The sequence below is a fragment of the Pseudophryne corroboree genome, chromosome 6 (genome assembly GCF_028390025.1).
Source record: "Pseudophryne corroboree isolate aPseCor3 chromosome 6, aPseCor3.hap2, whole genome shotgun sequence".
Lineage (NCBI taxonomy): Eukaryota > Metazoa > Chordata > Amphibia > Anura > Myobatrachidae > Pseudophryne > Pseudophryne corroboree.
This window is the reverse complement of record NC_086449.1, coordinates 130,077,721-130,093,288: the sequence shown is the minus strand read 5'-3', so window position 1 is coordinate 130,093,288 and position 15,568 is coordinate 130,077,721.

The window sequence follows — 15,568 nt, the reverse complement described above, 5'->3', positions numbered from 1 at the left end:
AACGCAGGAGTGGCCGGGGAAACGGTGGGAGTGCCTGGGCGAACGCTGGGTGTGTTTGTGACGTCAACCAGGAACGACAAGCACTGAAATGATCGCACAGGCAGAGTAAGTCTGGAGCTACTCTGAAACTGCTAAGTAGTTAGTAATCGCAATATTGCGAATACATCGGTCGCAATTTTAAGAAGCTAAGATTCACTCCCAGTAGGCGGCGGCTTAGCGTGTGTAACTCTGCTAAAATCGCCTTGCGACCGATCAACTCGGAATGAGGGCCTATATTTGCTAATTTAAGTAATGTTTCTTTAGAATTTGTGATTTAATAAAGATTACTGTCCACAACCCTTTTCCTTCTAATCCTGCCAGTTGTGGATAATCTCTAGCCACTCTTCAGTCTCATCTTCCCTTGTGCATCTCCTGCTTCATTCACCATGTCTCTGCAGCCCCAGATCCGCAGTGACTCTCCAGCTCCCCAATATCTCTCCTGCCCCCTTCTGACTCTCTGGTCTCTCTCATTCCCCCATGTTTCTGCATCTCCAGCACCCTTGTGTAACTTCAGCTCCAGTCCATCAGTTTCTCTTCAGCCCCCTTTATGTCTCACCAGCTCCCTTCAGACTCTCCAGTCTCTCCAGACCCTTGTGGTTATCAAGTCCCTTGTATCTCTCCAGCCCACTTCTGACTCTCCAGCCCTTTGTGTCTTTCCATTCCCTTTCTAACTGTAAAACCCCTCGTGTGTCTCCAGTCCCCTTTTGACATCTAATCTTGCCAATTGTGGATAATCTCCAGCCACTCTTTAATGTCATCTCTCCTTGTGTCTCTCTAGTCCTTCCTGTGTCTCCCCTGCCTCAATCCCCATGTGTCTGCAGCCCTAGTCCTCCAGTATCTCTACAGCATCTCAGTGTCTCTCCAGGTTCATTCTCCTGTGGTTCTGAAACTCCAGCCCCCTTTGTGTCTCTCCAGATGCAGCCATCCCTTTTCTGTCTTTCCAGCTCCCAATTGTATCTTTAGCCTCATTTGCCTATGTTTCTGCAACTTCAACCCCCTGTATCTTTCCAGCTCCAGCCCAACAGTGTCTCTCCAGCACTATTGTGTCTCTTTAGCCCCCTTCTGTCTCTCCAGCCTCTTGTTTCTCTTCAACACCCTTCTGACTCTCCAATATATCAAGCTTTTTGTTTCTTTCCTTTCGTCTTTGACTATCCAGTCCGTTATGTCTCTCCAGTCCCTTTCTGTCTTTCCAGACCCTTGTTTTTCTCCAGAAACCCTCTGTCTTTCCATCCCTCTACTGTCTTTTCAGCCCCCCCCCCCCCCCTTCCCCCATGTCTCTCCAGCTCCAGGCCCTGCATCCTCCAGCTTCAACCCCAGTCACTTACCGTCTTGTGTGACTCCTTTGCCTTTCTGCACAGTGGTGCAGTGTGATATCATGATGACATGCATGCTGCACATCAATAAACTAAAAAAAAAATGAAGGTTTTATCTGTGTGGATAGAAGGCCCAAAGTGGCTCCTTCAAGACTTGCTGCAATCTGGAACTCTCACACTTCACCCTATCTTTCCTCACTAGGTCTCTGGGTTTATAAGGCTGCCAACATCTACTCATTGGGGCAGATTCATTTGAGTTTTTTGCTGCTGTTAGTAATGGGCTCCTGACGGAGCATGACTGATGCAGCCACGAATTACTTATCACACTTGTTATGCCTAAAAGCACTGGGTTTAGCCACGTAAAACTGCTGAACTCATCTAAAGTATTGCAAATATAAAAATTTTAGAGCAAATGACTTAGCCTGCGCTGTAAGAATGTAGTCCTTATCAATCTCCTCACACTTCCGTTTCCATAACACTCGGTTTCACCATAGGGTAAATGCAACGAAGGTGACAATAGTTAAGTTTGTTTTAATACAATGTGAGCAAATAAACAAAATTTAAAACATGACAATTTTCACAGTATGAGTCAATTATAACACCAATCTACTCCTGGTGATAAGTGAGTGCAGAGAAATTACCGGAAATAAATGGAACCGTGGCCAAACAGTTCCAAACAGTGCATGGATAATTTGATGGAAACTGGTAACAGTCCAATCAGAGAACCACCCTGGTTGCCGGCTTCAGACTCCACGTTCCTTATACACCTGTAGGCTCCCGACGCATTTCCACCCCTGTCTGGGGTCTTTTTCAAGGTATCCTAGTGAATAACTGACTCCCAAACATACATGCATATTTAAATGTGCTCTGTCCAATCACAAGCCAAGGAGCACAGGTGGACCCTATACATAAATCTCCTAAAAAGTCTTTTGGTCCCCTGCTGTGCCCCTCCCTATTGGCTGTGTCCATGTACACGTTCTCATCGCTATGGTAACCCGGGCCGGGCTCACCTCTCGTCACGTCACTTCCGGTGACGTGTTTCCCGTTCATCGTAAGGTGCCTTGTCCTCCTAGTGCATGTCTTGCAAGCTCATCCCCTTCTCCTCGCGTGTGTATACTTCCAGGTATCCTAGGCAACCCGGTGCACTCCCTTTGAATCTCTGTCGCGTCACTTCCTGTGATGCGTACCTCGGTTGCCTTGGTAACCTGGCGCTGCTATCGATACTTTCTCTGCTCGGGGTAAGCTGCAGTGAGCCAGCAGGTTACTAACCGACAGAGCAGGGACACAAACATGTGGCAGTTTATAGCACAGCTATGAAACATTGCCACACAGCAGTGCAGAAATGAAAAGTGTTGCAAGATGGAATTGTCCTTTGGCTCTCCCACACACCCTTATATGGGATAATAAAAAGGACATGCACAGTTTAACAAACCAAGCACTTCAGTCGCAGGGCCGGACACTTTTATGGCTTTTATTTGGTTTGTTTGGGCCTCCACAAAACAATTTTTTGTAAGGACTACCTCCAATTACTAATGAGAAGGTTGATGATGAGGGTGTTTATTATATTATAATCTTGTCAAATAAATTTAATGAACTCTCCACAACTGATGGAACATTGATGAGGTGCCTACATGGCTAACATCCCTACCTCTGCTAACTTTGGCCTAACAAATGGAGCCAATGGATTCACAAACATTGTCAGGATTTGGGTAAAAATAAATGCACACCAAAGAGGTGGCTTTTTGGTTTTATGCCCTGGTATCACAATAGATTTATATTTATCATGGGCAAGAACTGCAGCCACTGGTGGCTGACATACACAAACAATGGACCTTATTCAGCTTCAGAAGCAGATTCTTCTAAAAAGCATAATCTGCTACTGCTGATGATCGCAAGCTAGTCCAGCACAGGGCAAGGCCATCCAGCATTCAAAGTGCCAACCAGCACTGCAATCGCAATTCAATTGCAATCCTATCACAGAACAGTGAAACTAAGGAAGCCCCCTGCATACGCAGGCAGGCTGTGTATGCAGGAGCTCCGCCACCATCTTATGCTCCGTAGCGGCTTGACATCCCATCCCCTGAAAATGGTCCAGAAATGCCTGCGTTTTCCAGACCACTCCCCCAAAAGGCAGCATCAATACCCTGCTGACAGCCACTGCTGTCAATCACAGTGCAATCATATCCATCCAGGATATCAAGGTACACGCACACACAATGCAGCTGCTGCACATGCGCAGAAGTCCTAAAATCAATCATTTGTGATTTTCAGACTTCAGTGATCCAACCTAAATAAGGCCCAACATCATCAACATCCTCAGTTTCAGATATTAATAGTACACATATATCCCCCTCATCCTGTTCCACTTTCACACATGTATCCTCAGTTTCTATTATGCCATCATCACAAGCTTTACTTTTACTGCTCCAAACATGTGCAGATGATGCAGAAATTGTGGAAGGAGGTGAAATAGGCTTTTCTATATGGACAATGTGAGAAATGCCAGACTCACACATAGCTAATGTGGACACCCCTAAATGCTCCTCAGGAATGTGTGACTGTTCTGAATGCATAATTTGTTCTACTGCCTTAGTGGTTTTCATTTTTTGACACCTCTTCTAGACTCATGCTTGGCCACAGGTGACTTGATTAGTACCTCAGTCAATTTAATTTAACCATCTGTACTGAACCATAGATATTTTTAAAACTGGACCATTATGGTGCCTTGAGGACTAAGTATAGGAACCTTTGCTATAGTCTCATATTAGTATGGAACAAAAATAGGCCTCTAAATGTTAGAATAGTAGTATAACATAGATCAATCCTTCTCCTTCTAGGTAATCCAATTTGCTGTATTCAAATTGAAAAATCTGGAGTTAGAATGTGGAGAAGGTAAGAAATGTTATGGTATTGTCATAACGTAACTAAAACCTTCTCAAGGGAACATAAACATCTTAACTTTGTTGAGTCAATGTTGAATACAAACTTAGCAGCAGTCCAGAGTGTGATGTATAGAAAAACCATGCTTAAAAAAAATTCATCTCACACCAGGCTCTAGTCCTTTCATTTGAACTGAACTTTCCAGTTCTCAAACACCATATAAAACTCTATGCCTTGAGTTGGATTAAAATATTGTTGTATACCATGCAATATTCCATGTTTAGAGGTTGATTGAATACTTAATAAATTGTGGAAAATGCATCTCTCAATCAACGCGTTTCACTGCTTAACATTTTCATAAGGGGAGTTAGCAAGACTAAACACACAAATCTGTAGTGTTTACATAGCTAATTGAGATTGCATGAAACTGTTCAGTCACATATAAAGTGCTGCAGGGGCATAAGTTCATCCCAGTCGCCCAGAGGCAAGTTGGAGTTTGGTACCCGCCATTCAAAAAAGGGAAAACTGTACGTGTGTGTTTGTGTATAAGCACACATGACTCAGAGAATTATAAAGATAGCACTCTCAGCCTACAGGGACCAGAGCACACAGTGAATTGACAGGGCTCCAGCTATGCTGTGTGATGACGGCCAGTAGGCGAGGGTCAGACTTATGAGACTCAGCCATCTGCAGCATGCAGAATTCACTGGTGGGTCCCATATCATATTCCATTAGAATTGTTAGGTGCACCATCACTTGCTGCAGCGCAGGCTGATTGGTACCTAAAGGTGGCCATCTTGTACCCTATTGCATATTTTAGGAGGGCTCCTGGGACAGAGCTGATTAACTCTACAGCAGAGGGTGCACCACAGAGCACTGTTGATTGAACAGCAGTCCACTTTGATCCCAATGTGAACCACACAGGTGCCTTTTAGGGCTTGGAGCCCTGGGAGTTATGCTCCTGTAGTACTATAGATCTTGTAAAAATACAAGAAATCCCAACATGGAAATACCATATTCAAAACGTATATGTATAGATAAATTACATTGAGTATCGAAACTCACAACATGACAACACCAAATGACACACTTTAACACAAAAGACAAATAAGAGCTTGGAATGAACATATAAAACATGATACTAGTGTATTACCCTCAATACAGGAGGTGTGTACCAATGAGAAAGCTTGGAAAAATAACTATGATTCAATTCTCACTTTCAAGAAATCCCAAACAGGCGCATCTGAATTAGAGATGGTAAAGATGACAGACCATATACATCCAGCCTGACTCACTAAGTATTGCCAATCTCTCATGCGCAAGATGACTAAAGTGGACAGCTAACGCATTATCATGTTTTTGTTTTTTTTACAGACAAAGATATTACATATTACATATTACATATAAGAAAATCCCAAATTGTGGGAAAATAAGGCCCCCTTACAGAGTGAAAAATGTTACCATGAATTGTAATTTGCAAAGTCTAGAAAACTCAGCATTTCCACAACCAGCCATACACAGGATCACTCCTGCTGTGTAGATGGGTAACACCTTACACCATAAAAGAGGGCACACTGCATAAAACTCTAATGAGTTTCAACCCACTTAGGTCATTGTGAATATGCCAGATAGGAATATTGGATGTTCATTAAACATAGCTAAAGAGAAAGACAAGTAGTCTAAAAGACTGTGCACAGGATTCAGAGAATTATAATATCAATTCTTATTTGTTAACCAACCTATAAGAGAAGATAATGGATGCATATATTCAAATGCAGAACATTCAAACGAGTGGTTGGAGGTGCGCTATTAAGCAAACAACAGTAGCAATTCCAGAAGTTGAGGCAAAAACCACTAGTGGGTTTTAGCCAAAGAAGGCTTAATGTGTGGCGCACTCTTTTTTTTATTAAAAATTAACTTTTATTTCTATATTTCTAAAAAAGATTCCTTAATAAGAAATACATATAGGACAGTCCATTGTAAATCTACAATGAAACACCTATATTTAATTGGTGTCAGCAAAGTGAAAATATAGGTAAACTAATTATAGGTCTGTATACCATATTGTAGAGATCCTTATAGTATACATTTTGATCTCTAATCAACCGCTCCCTGCTGGGCATCTCACATAATAAATTATGCAATAGAAAATAGTTTTTATAGTAAATTATGAAATATATTTAAATATAATTTAATATAGCAGTGCACTTCTTTACCAACTAACATGAATTTAATTATAATTAAACCTGTAAGTGACAAGGTAAGTACTGTATCTTCAATATATCCTCTTATTGCATTGTGCTCATATCAAATATGAAAAAACACTTGAAAATTTAGTGTCCACAAGAACAATTCAGCTGTGAAAACAAATGTTATACTACTTCAATAGTATACACAGAGGGGTGTATTTACTAAAATGGGAGTTCTATTTAAGATGGGATGTTGCCCATAGCAACCAATCAGATTCCAGGTATTATCTTCTAGAAGGTGATAAATAAATGAGAAGTAAAATTGATTGGTTGCTATGGGCAACATCCCATTTTAAATAGAACTCCCATCTTAGTAAATTTACCCCAGAGTATCAAGTATGGATCTCAGTTTACCCACTGATCAGAGTAAAGGCCTTGATTTACTCTGATAAGTGAGTAAAGAGCTGAATTGTTCTTGTGGATACACCAATCAAATATAGGTGTTTATTTTCAGATTTACAATGGACTGTCCTATATATCCTATATGTATTTCTTATTAAGGAATATTTTTTAGAAATATAGAAATAAAAGTTAATTTTTAATAAAAAAAAGAGTGCGCCACACATTAAGCCTTCTTTGGCTAAAACCCACTAGTGGTTTTTGCCTCAACTTCTGGAAATGGTCATTAAATAGCCAACTGATTACTTCACAAGCCCTCTTAATTGTACAAATCTAAGGGGTCAATCTAATTATCCACAATGATCTCATGAGTGTGAATCATTGCGGTAGTGGGCGCACTTTACAGCGGCTCAAATTTACACAAAAGTGCTCGCCACCACGTAGAGCTCTGAGCAATTTTGTGCGAGTTTGGGCTCAAACCAGACCGCAAAGGTTACAAGATTCGGGTGCAGTTACTGGCACTGAAACACTACGGCAATAGCACATTTCACCCTTCCCACCTAATTGGATTGACCTCTAAGACTTTGTAGAGCTGTCTTATCATCATTATTTCTTAAACTGTTGATAAAAGGATTTAACATTGGAACATAACTTGTATAACGAACAAGAATATGGACATACTAAGGTCTTGGAAATTTGAGACTCCTAGAATAATAAATGTGCTCATACTGCATTTTACCATTGCTCTATAACAGAAAGTGATAACTTATCACTCGATAACAATAAAACTATATAATGTGCTCTTTCTAAAACCATGCAGCAACCAACAAGATATTCTCTGTGCCTGTCCAACTTACATTCAATTAATCAAAGCTAATTACTAATTTGTTTCTATGGGTTACTGCACAGTTTTTAAAAATGCTAATTGAGCATCTAAGTAGTGTGGTCCTCCAAGATATGGACCGCAATGAAAATGAGTCATAAAAGAGATGAAATTGACCAGCTAGGAGCTCACTATATAAAGAAAAACATGTAACCATTAATTTATATGATGAAAATACTTATATATAAAAATCATAAAGGAACATTCGTAACAGTGTATAACTCTGGGCAACCAACACATGAAGATTACACTACAGTACTCTATATACAGTAGTCCCAGAAATATGTGAAAACTCCTAACCCAGCTAGTAACTAATGGTAGTTATCAAGTGTCTTGAAACTACTGAATGTAATTAATAAATAAACTTTATTTAAAAAATACATTTTGTAAAAGGACACGTTGGGCCAGTTATAATGCAGTGCGAGATGGCGGAGCGCCGAGATTTTGGCCAAACTTGTTTTTTTTAAAGCGGAAATAATTTACAAAACAAGACCAACTCGCATTGCATTATATCCTGGTTTTGCCTTGTAAATGATTGCCGCTTCAAAAAAAAATTACGAGTTTGGCGTGAATCTCGGACCTTTGGCCGTCTCGCACTGCATTGCATTCAACCCTTTATATATATTTAGTGTGATTTAGGAAATTCCTATCTTTGCACACATTTATTGTGGATATACTCTCTCTTGTTTAAACAGCAGGGAATCTCTAGGAGGCATCATATCCCTGAATGAAAAATATAAAAAAACAACTGTATTGAATTCAAATATTTTGCAGCTTAAAAAAAGCAACTGACTCTAAAAACCTGCACAGCAGACTTGTGCAAATACAGTTAGTAGCAACCCAAAACCTGCACAGCAGACTTGTGCAAATACAGTTAGTAGCAACCCAAAACCTGCACAGCAGACTTGTGCAAATACAGTTAGTAGCAACCCAAAACCTGCACAGCAGACTTGTGCAAATACAGTAAGTAGCAAACCACTCTGCATTGTGCATTCTATACATTAGCCTTCAAGCAAACAGGTTTTTGCAGCTCCATATTGAGAAAAAATAAAAGCTCTTATAACAAGGATTAAATGAATTGCCAGCAAACGGATGTATTTATTTTCTTAAACTTTTAACTGAGAAAAATATGGCAAGTATTCTGTGGGGGCACAGCTTGTGTTTCACAGACTTATGAAGAGTACATAAAAAAATGCAGACATTGCCACTGGAAAATCCAGGTACAATTAGTCACTGAACAATACGTCATTAAAGTAGAAACGGTGGATGATTTATGAATACCTACAGTATATGCTGGTTCCTAGTTATATTTTGCCTCTTCAAATCTATTAGTTATATTGTTAAAAAATATTATTAGCAGTAAAATGTGAATTTAGGTTATTGATTTGTATATTATTTTAGTAATACATTTTGGTGTTATTAATTACTGGACAAGCAGAAAAGTATCCATATAAATTATAAATAAAAAATGTGCAATGCAAGAAAATGTTAAACTTTCATTTAGTTCTTCTTGCAATATGAATTCATTTATATTTAGGGACATACAGTATTTATTACAGGCTACCATCAGCACTGTCACCAATAATAGCTGGGTATTTTCCCTATTTCTTAAAAAATACAAATACTATGTATCATTACCAAATCAAACTAGTTAAATATAGCATTTTCACACTGTTATATAAAAAAAAATATATATTCTACTATTTTTCTAAGTATTTTATTTATATTTGTTTGTATAATAATAATAATAATAATAATAATAATAATAATAATAATAATTATTATTATTATTATTATTATTATTATTATTATTATTATTATTATTATAAACATTTTTTAATCAAAATTGGAACTGATATGCCAAGTCTGGTATCAGTTAGTTTCTTGGTGACATTCTGTTCATAAACTGGGTGAAACTAGATTGTTTTACATAAGTAGAGATATAAAACCTGTGTTTTCACCGTGGCTTAATGAATGCATTGCTTATTATTTTAAAGGAACACCAACATTTTTAGTATATTTTGTGTTCTATTGATAAATCACTACTGCATTTCTAGATTATATTACCGTTATTTAGATTACTTACACATTGGTGTCAACATATTAGTAATTTCTCTTCTGTGGTGTCTTTCCATATTCTCTCTAAATGGGGGAGATTCAATTGTTTGAAAAGTCAGTTTGGTATCTGTTTTTTCTTATCTAATAGACAGGAAATAAACAGACATCCAACCGACTTTTCAAACATTTGAATTCCCCCCAATATGTCTAAATACACATATGATTATCTTACAGTATATACAGTATCTTGTGAAAATGTGCTGTTTCTTCATCTACAGTCTTAAATAAAATCCTCATGCACACTGCTTATTTCATGGCAAGTACTGCACTTCATGTTATAATTGGTAAAACAAAAGACTCATCATCCAGTATAAAATATTTTTCTTTTCACACTTGAACTTGATCTCTGCCATGACTCATTATTTCCACTTTCTTACTTGAATAAACTATTATGTTCTTTTAATATACTAACCTACAGTACTGTACACATTCTTTTCTAAAGCATTCCATTCATTTGCAGCTACAGTACTTACATCTCAGACCTCAACGTCTTCACTTCTCAGAATCGCCAGCCGTTACTGCCAATATTGAAAAGACCATAATATTTCATACATGTCTCATGTTACCAGCTGGTTTCATATCTGACCTGAAATGCTACTCCAGTATTACATTTGTAATAACGCAATTATGATTTGCTGAATACTGTATGACACTTTCACATGTCACCTGTCTGTGTTTTTGTCTCCAAATATATAATTAGACTGCAAGTTTTTTTTGGCAAGGACCCCATATCCATTCTAATGGTTGTATTTGCTCACTGCTATTACTACAGTTTATCCTAAATGTTATAAAATCTAAAATAAATATGGAAAGATAGAATATATATTAACATGTATGCTGCGCAAATTGATTCAATGTGTCAGCAAATTAATCTCTCTATAAAATGCCACCTATCTGATTATTTCTCTGTAAACACAACCCCCCGCGCGCACACGCACACACACACACACACACACACACACACACACACACACACACACTTGTTTGGTTCTTAGGTATTGAATCAAAGATGAAAAGTAAAGGATTGATAATAAAACTATAACATTGTATTACATAACAGGGATGCTATCTTTCATCCACACATTGATTTATGAGTTTACCTGTATTATATAAAATAAATGTCCCACTTTATTATAGAGGTTTATAAATGTTTAAGTAAACGGAATTCTGATCATGTCAAATCAGCTTTTCAAAACTCTGAGGCGTCTGTTCATTAAGCAGTGAAAAGTGTGAAGAAGTGAGCCAGTGGAGAAGTTGCTCATGGCAACCAATCAGTTGCTACATATAATTTTACAGGATGCACTTTATAAATGTTACCTCAACAATGTTGGGTTGCCATGGGCAACTTCTCCACTGGCTCACTTCTCACTCTTTTCACTGCTTCATGAATAGACCCCTCAGTGTGCAATGTCTGGTGAATACCAGATGGATGATTATACCGCTAGGTAACTTTATTCATATGAGTGATTATACATCTACATGATTCATTCGATTTAAGGGATCTATGTAAAAATCTCTTTATTTATATTTTTGAAGTGAGGAGGAAAAAAGCTTATACTGCTCCATGCATGCACCGATCAATATCTGGGTTGTCAGGCCAATGCTGCTTCAGGAGGAGGCTGGAGAAGCAGGAGCTTGCTGGGGAAGCGGAGATGAAGAGGCAGATAGTGGAGAAAAGTAGGAAGGGAACGCCTCTTCCCAGCTTTTCTCCAATTCATAACGCTGGACTTGCTTCTTTCATCTATATAAATATAATTCCTGAACAGCAGTGATTTCTCTGCACTTTTAAGTAATTAAATATAGAGAAAGCATAAGTATGGCTTCCTCCAGCTAAAATGCTGGAGAAAAGCTTGTTTTAGTTTATTCACTAGAGACCTGAGGGGGGTATCCAATTACCCAATACATTTTTTTTGTACAAAAATACTGTAGATTGGCTTTTATTGCAATTTTTACCCGATGGTCATTATCGGGCTATCCTATTAGAGCCCATTTTCTCACATGAAAAATGGCCCGTTTTCATGTTCATGGTGAAACACACAGGTTCCAGGATAAGTACCCAGACCTGCGTGTTTTCACGGGTCATTTACAGGTATATGGGAATTGTTGTCTCCTGCCTTGGACAAGTGAAAAAAAATAATGGGGGTCATTCCGAGTTGTTCGCTCGTTGCCGATTTTCGCAACGGAGCGATTAAGGCAAAAATGCGCATGCGCATGGTTCGCAGTGCGCATGCGGTTAGTATTTTAACACAAAACTTAGTAGATTTACTCACGCCCGAACGAAGATTTTTCATCGTTGAAGTGATCGGAGTGTGATTGACAGGAAGTGGGTGTTTTTGGGCGGAAACTGGACGTTTTCTGGGAGTGTGTGGAAAAACGCAGGCGTGTCAGGGAAAAACGAGGGAGTGTCTGGAGAAACGGGGGAGTGGCTGGCTGAACGCTGGGCGTGTTTGTGACGTCAAACCAGGAACGAAACTGACTGAACTGATCGCTATTTGTGAGTAAGTCTCGAGCTACTCAGAAAGTGCTAAGAAATTTCTATTCGCAATTCTGCTAATCTTTCGTTCGCTATTCTGCTAAGCTAAGGTACACTCCCAGAGGGCGGAGGCCTAGCGCGTGCAATGCTGCTAAAAGCAGCTAGCGAGCGAACAACTCGGAATCACCCCCATAGTGCAAACTCTCTCCACCTAAGGAACTCTTCTGCAGTACCTACAGCAGCTCTTTTGCTCGCTAGGTATTGCTGCTGTTCCAGCTGGGTGTGGGTGTGTCAACCCTAATTAGTTCGGTCGTCAATTGTCGACATGGAAAAAGGTTGACATGGAAAATGTAGACAATGGAAAAGGTCGGCAGATACAAAGGGGCGTCACATGAAATGGTCGACGTGGAAAATGGTTGACACAAAAAGGTCAGCACAACTTTATTTTGTTTTTTTCAATGTCTTTATTGCCTTTAAAGCACAGGGAACTCCAATTAGCGTAACGTGTCCCTTGAAATAGGTGGAAAAATGCAAATACTGTTAGTTAAAAAGTTGTGTCGACCATATGTGTGTCGACTATTGTCATGTCAACTATTCAAACTTGTTGACCTTTTGTACCTGTCCACCATAAGCTCTTATCTTTTACATGTCAACCTAATGTCTATGTCGCCCTTTTGACCATGTTGACCTAATGCATGTCGACCATTAGTGTTTGACCTATTGACTATCAACATTTTCACTGTTTACCTATAGTCTGGATACCATTCCTGCTTTGTTATTGACTTCTGCAGTTCCTCTACAGCTTGACTCTGTAACAAACACTGAGGTAAATGTTTGAATAGTCGATAAGGGAGAGGCGAAGTATCAGCACACACTATGCGCCCCTCAGTGGCACTGACCATTCCGCCACCTGCAGCTATCGATTACAACAGCTGCAGGTGCAGTGGTGGATTGGGATGGAAAACCAGCCCGGGAAACTTATGGAAAGAGCCCTAAATGGGGGTGCGGTCTGAAGAGGAGTTGGGGTCTCTTGAGTGGGGTGGGATCCCTCCTCATAGGGCCTTATTGTGGCAGAATTGCTGTACTGCAGAGATGAAATAACAGAATGCATGGGGACAATGCAATGTACTGAGTGCAGTGGGATGCATGTCATGGGGGATGGTGCCACTTGACAACACACAAAACAGGCTCCACAGACATGCCAGCCTACCAGGAATCTTCCTGGTGATTCCTATGGCCAATCCGCCCCTGTGCAGGTGTCATTGCCCATTCACCACAGCACTGTCCCTGGCTGTCAGCTCCAACATGCGTACAAAAGAACAATCAAGTTTTTTATTATTCCTTCAAAAGCATGTGCAGAGGCTCCACCAGCACCAGTCACAGGTCAATAGAGGGAGAGTGGAGTTTGCCAGGAAAGTAAGTTAACACTCTCCCTCTTCAACACTGCAGGCCATCCATCGTTATCTGAACCCACTTCACCGCGATCCGGAGGTGAAGCAGGTCTGCTTACATAGTGGATGGAGCATGTATTGTATGTTAATACATCTCCCTCACTGTATTTCTTTCACTGGTGTGCTGCAATACCTAACTCACTTATTTCTTTGCTAAGCTCTTATACATCCTACTAGAGCATGTCATATATTTCTCGCGGTCACTCTTCAAGCCAGCTCTGGATAATTCTAGGGCTTGTGCTGCTTACACATGTCTCAACCTACAGTAGTATCTAATGCTAAAAGGCACACTGGCAAATTGCCTTAAGAGTCTATCACTGGTATTAACTCTTGCATTGCCAGAGGACCGTGAGTGCAAGTAGCATGGGTTACTTATTTATGTTAGAAATATGTGACTTTATTAGGCTTACCATACTATCCCTTTAAACTAGAGATGAGTGGGTTAGGTTCCCAGAGAACCGAACACTACCGGACTTCCCTACCCGAGCTCGGATCCGAGCCTGGCTCGAGTTTTCCCACCAGACTCGGAAACCAGAACAAGGCAAAATGTCGTCACTCCCCTGTCAGATTCTCGCAGAGTGTGGATTCCATATAAGGAGAGTGTAGAGAGAGGATGTGTCTCTGTCCTCCGTGTCTGTGCGGGAGGGAGAGTGGGGTGGATATTCCAGTGCTGTCTTGTGCTGCTCAGTCCAGTTTAGTGTCTTATGCTGCATCAGTCAAGTCACAGTGGTGGTGTCCTCTGCTGCCATATGTCCAGTGTAGCTGTATAAGTCCAGTGCAGTGGTACTGTGTTGTCCTGCATCAGTACAGTGGTAGTATCTTGTGCTGCATCAGTCCAGTCACAGTGGTGGTGTCCTCTGCTGCTATATGTCCAGTGCTGACGTATAAGTCCAGTCCATTGCAGTGGTGCTGTGTTGTACTGCATCAGTACAGTGGTAATGTCTTGTACTGCATCAGTCCAGTCACAGTGGTGGTGTCCTCTGCTGCCATATGTCCAGTGCTGCTGTATAAGTCCAGTCCATTGCAGTGGTGCTGTGTTGTCCTGCATCAGTACAGTGGTGTTGTCCCTGTACTACTGTATAAGCCCAGGGGTACTGCCGTATAAGTCTTGGGGTACAGCCGTAAAAGTCCAGAACAGTGGTGCAGCTGTATAAGTTCAGGGATACTGCCATATACGTCCAGTACAGTGGTGCAGCTGTATAAGTTCAGGGGTCCTGCCGTATAAGTATTGGGGTAATACTGTATAAGTCCAGTGCAGTGGTGCAGCTGTATAAGTTCAGGGGTACTGCCGTATAAGTCTTGGGGTACTGCCGTATAAGTCCAGTACAGTGGTGCGACTTTATAAGATCAGGGGTACTGTCGTATAAGTCTAGGGGTACTGCTGTATAAGTCTTGGGGTACTGCCGTATAAGTCCGGTACAGTGGTGCAGCTGTATAACATCAGGGGTACTGCCATATAAGCCATGGAGTACTGCCATATAAGTCTTCGGGTACTGCCATATAATTCCAGTGATACTGCCGTATATGTCCAGTGGTACTGCCGTATATGTCCAGTGGTACTGCCATATATGTACAGTGGTACTGCTGTACAAGTCTTGGGGTACTGCCGTACAAGTCCAGTACAGTGGTGCAGCTGCATAAGTTCAGGGGCACTGCTGTATAAGCCCAGGGGTACTGCCGTATAAGTCCTGGGGTACTGCAATGTAAGTATATGGGTACTGCCGTATAAGTCTAAGGGTACTGCCGTTTAATTCCAGTGATACTGCCATATATGTCCAGTGGTACTGCTATATAAGTCCAGTGATACTGCTGTATAAATCGAG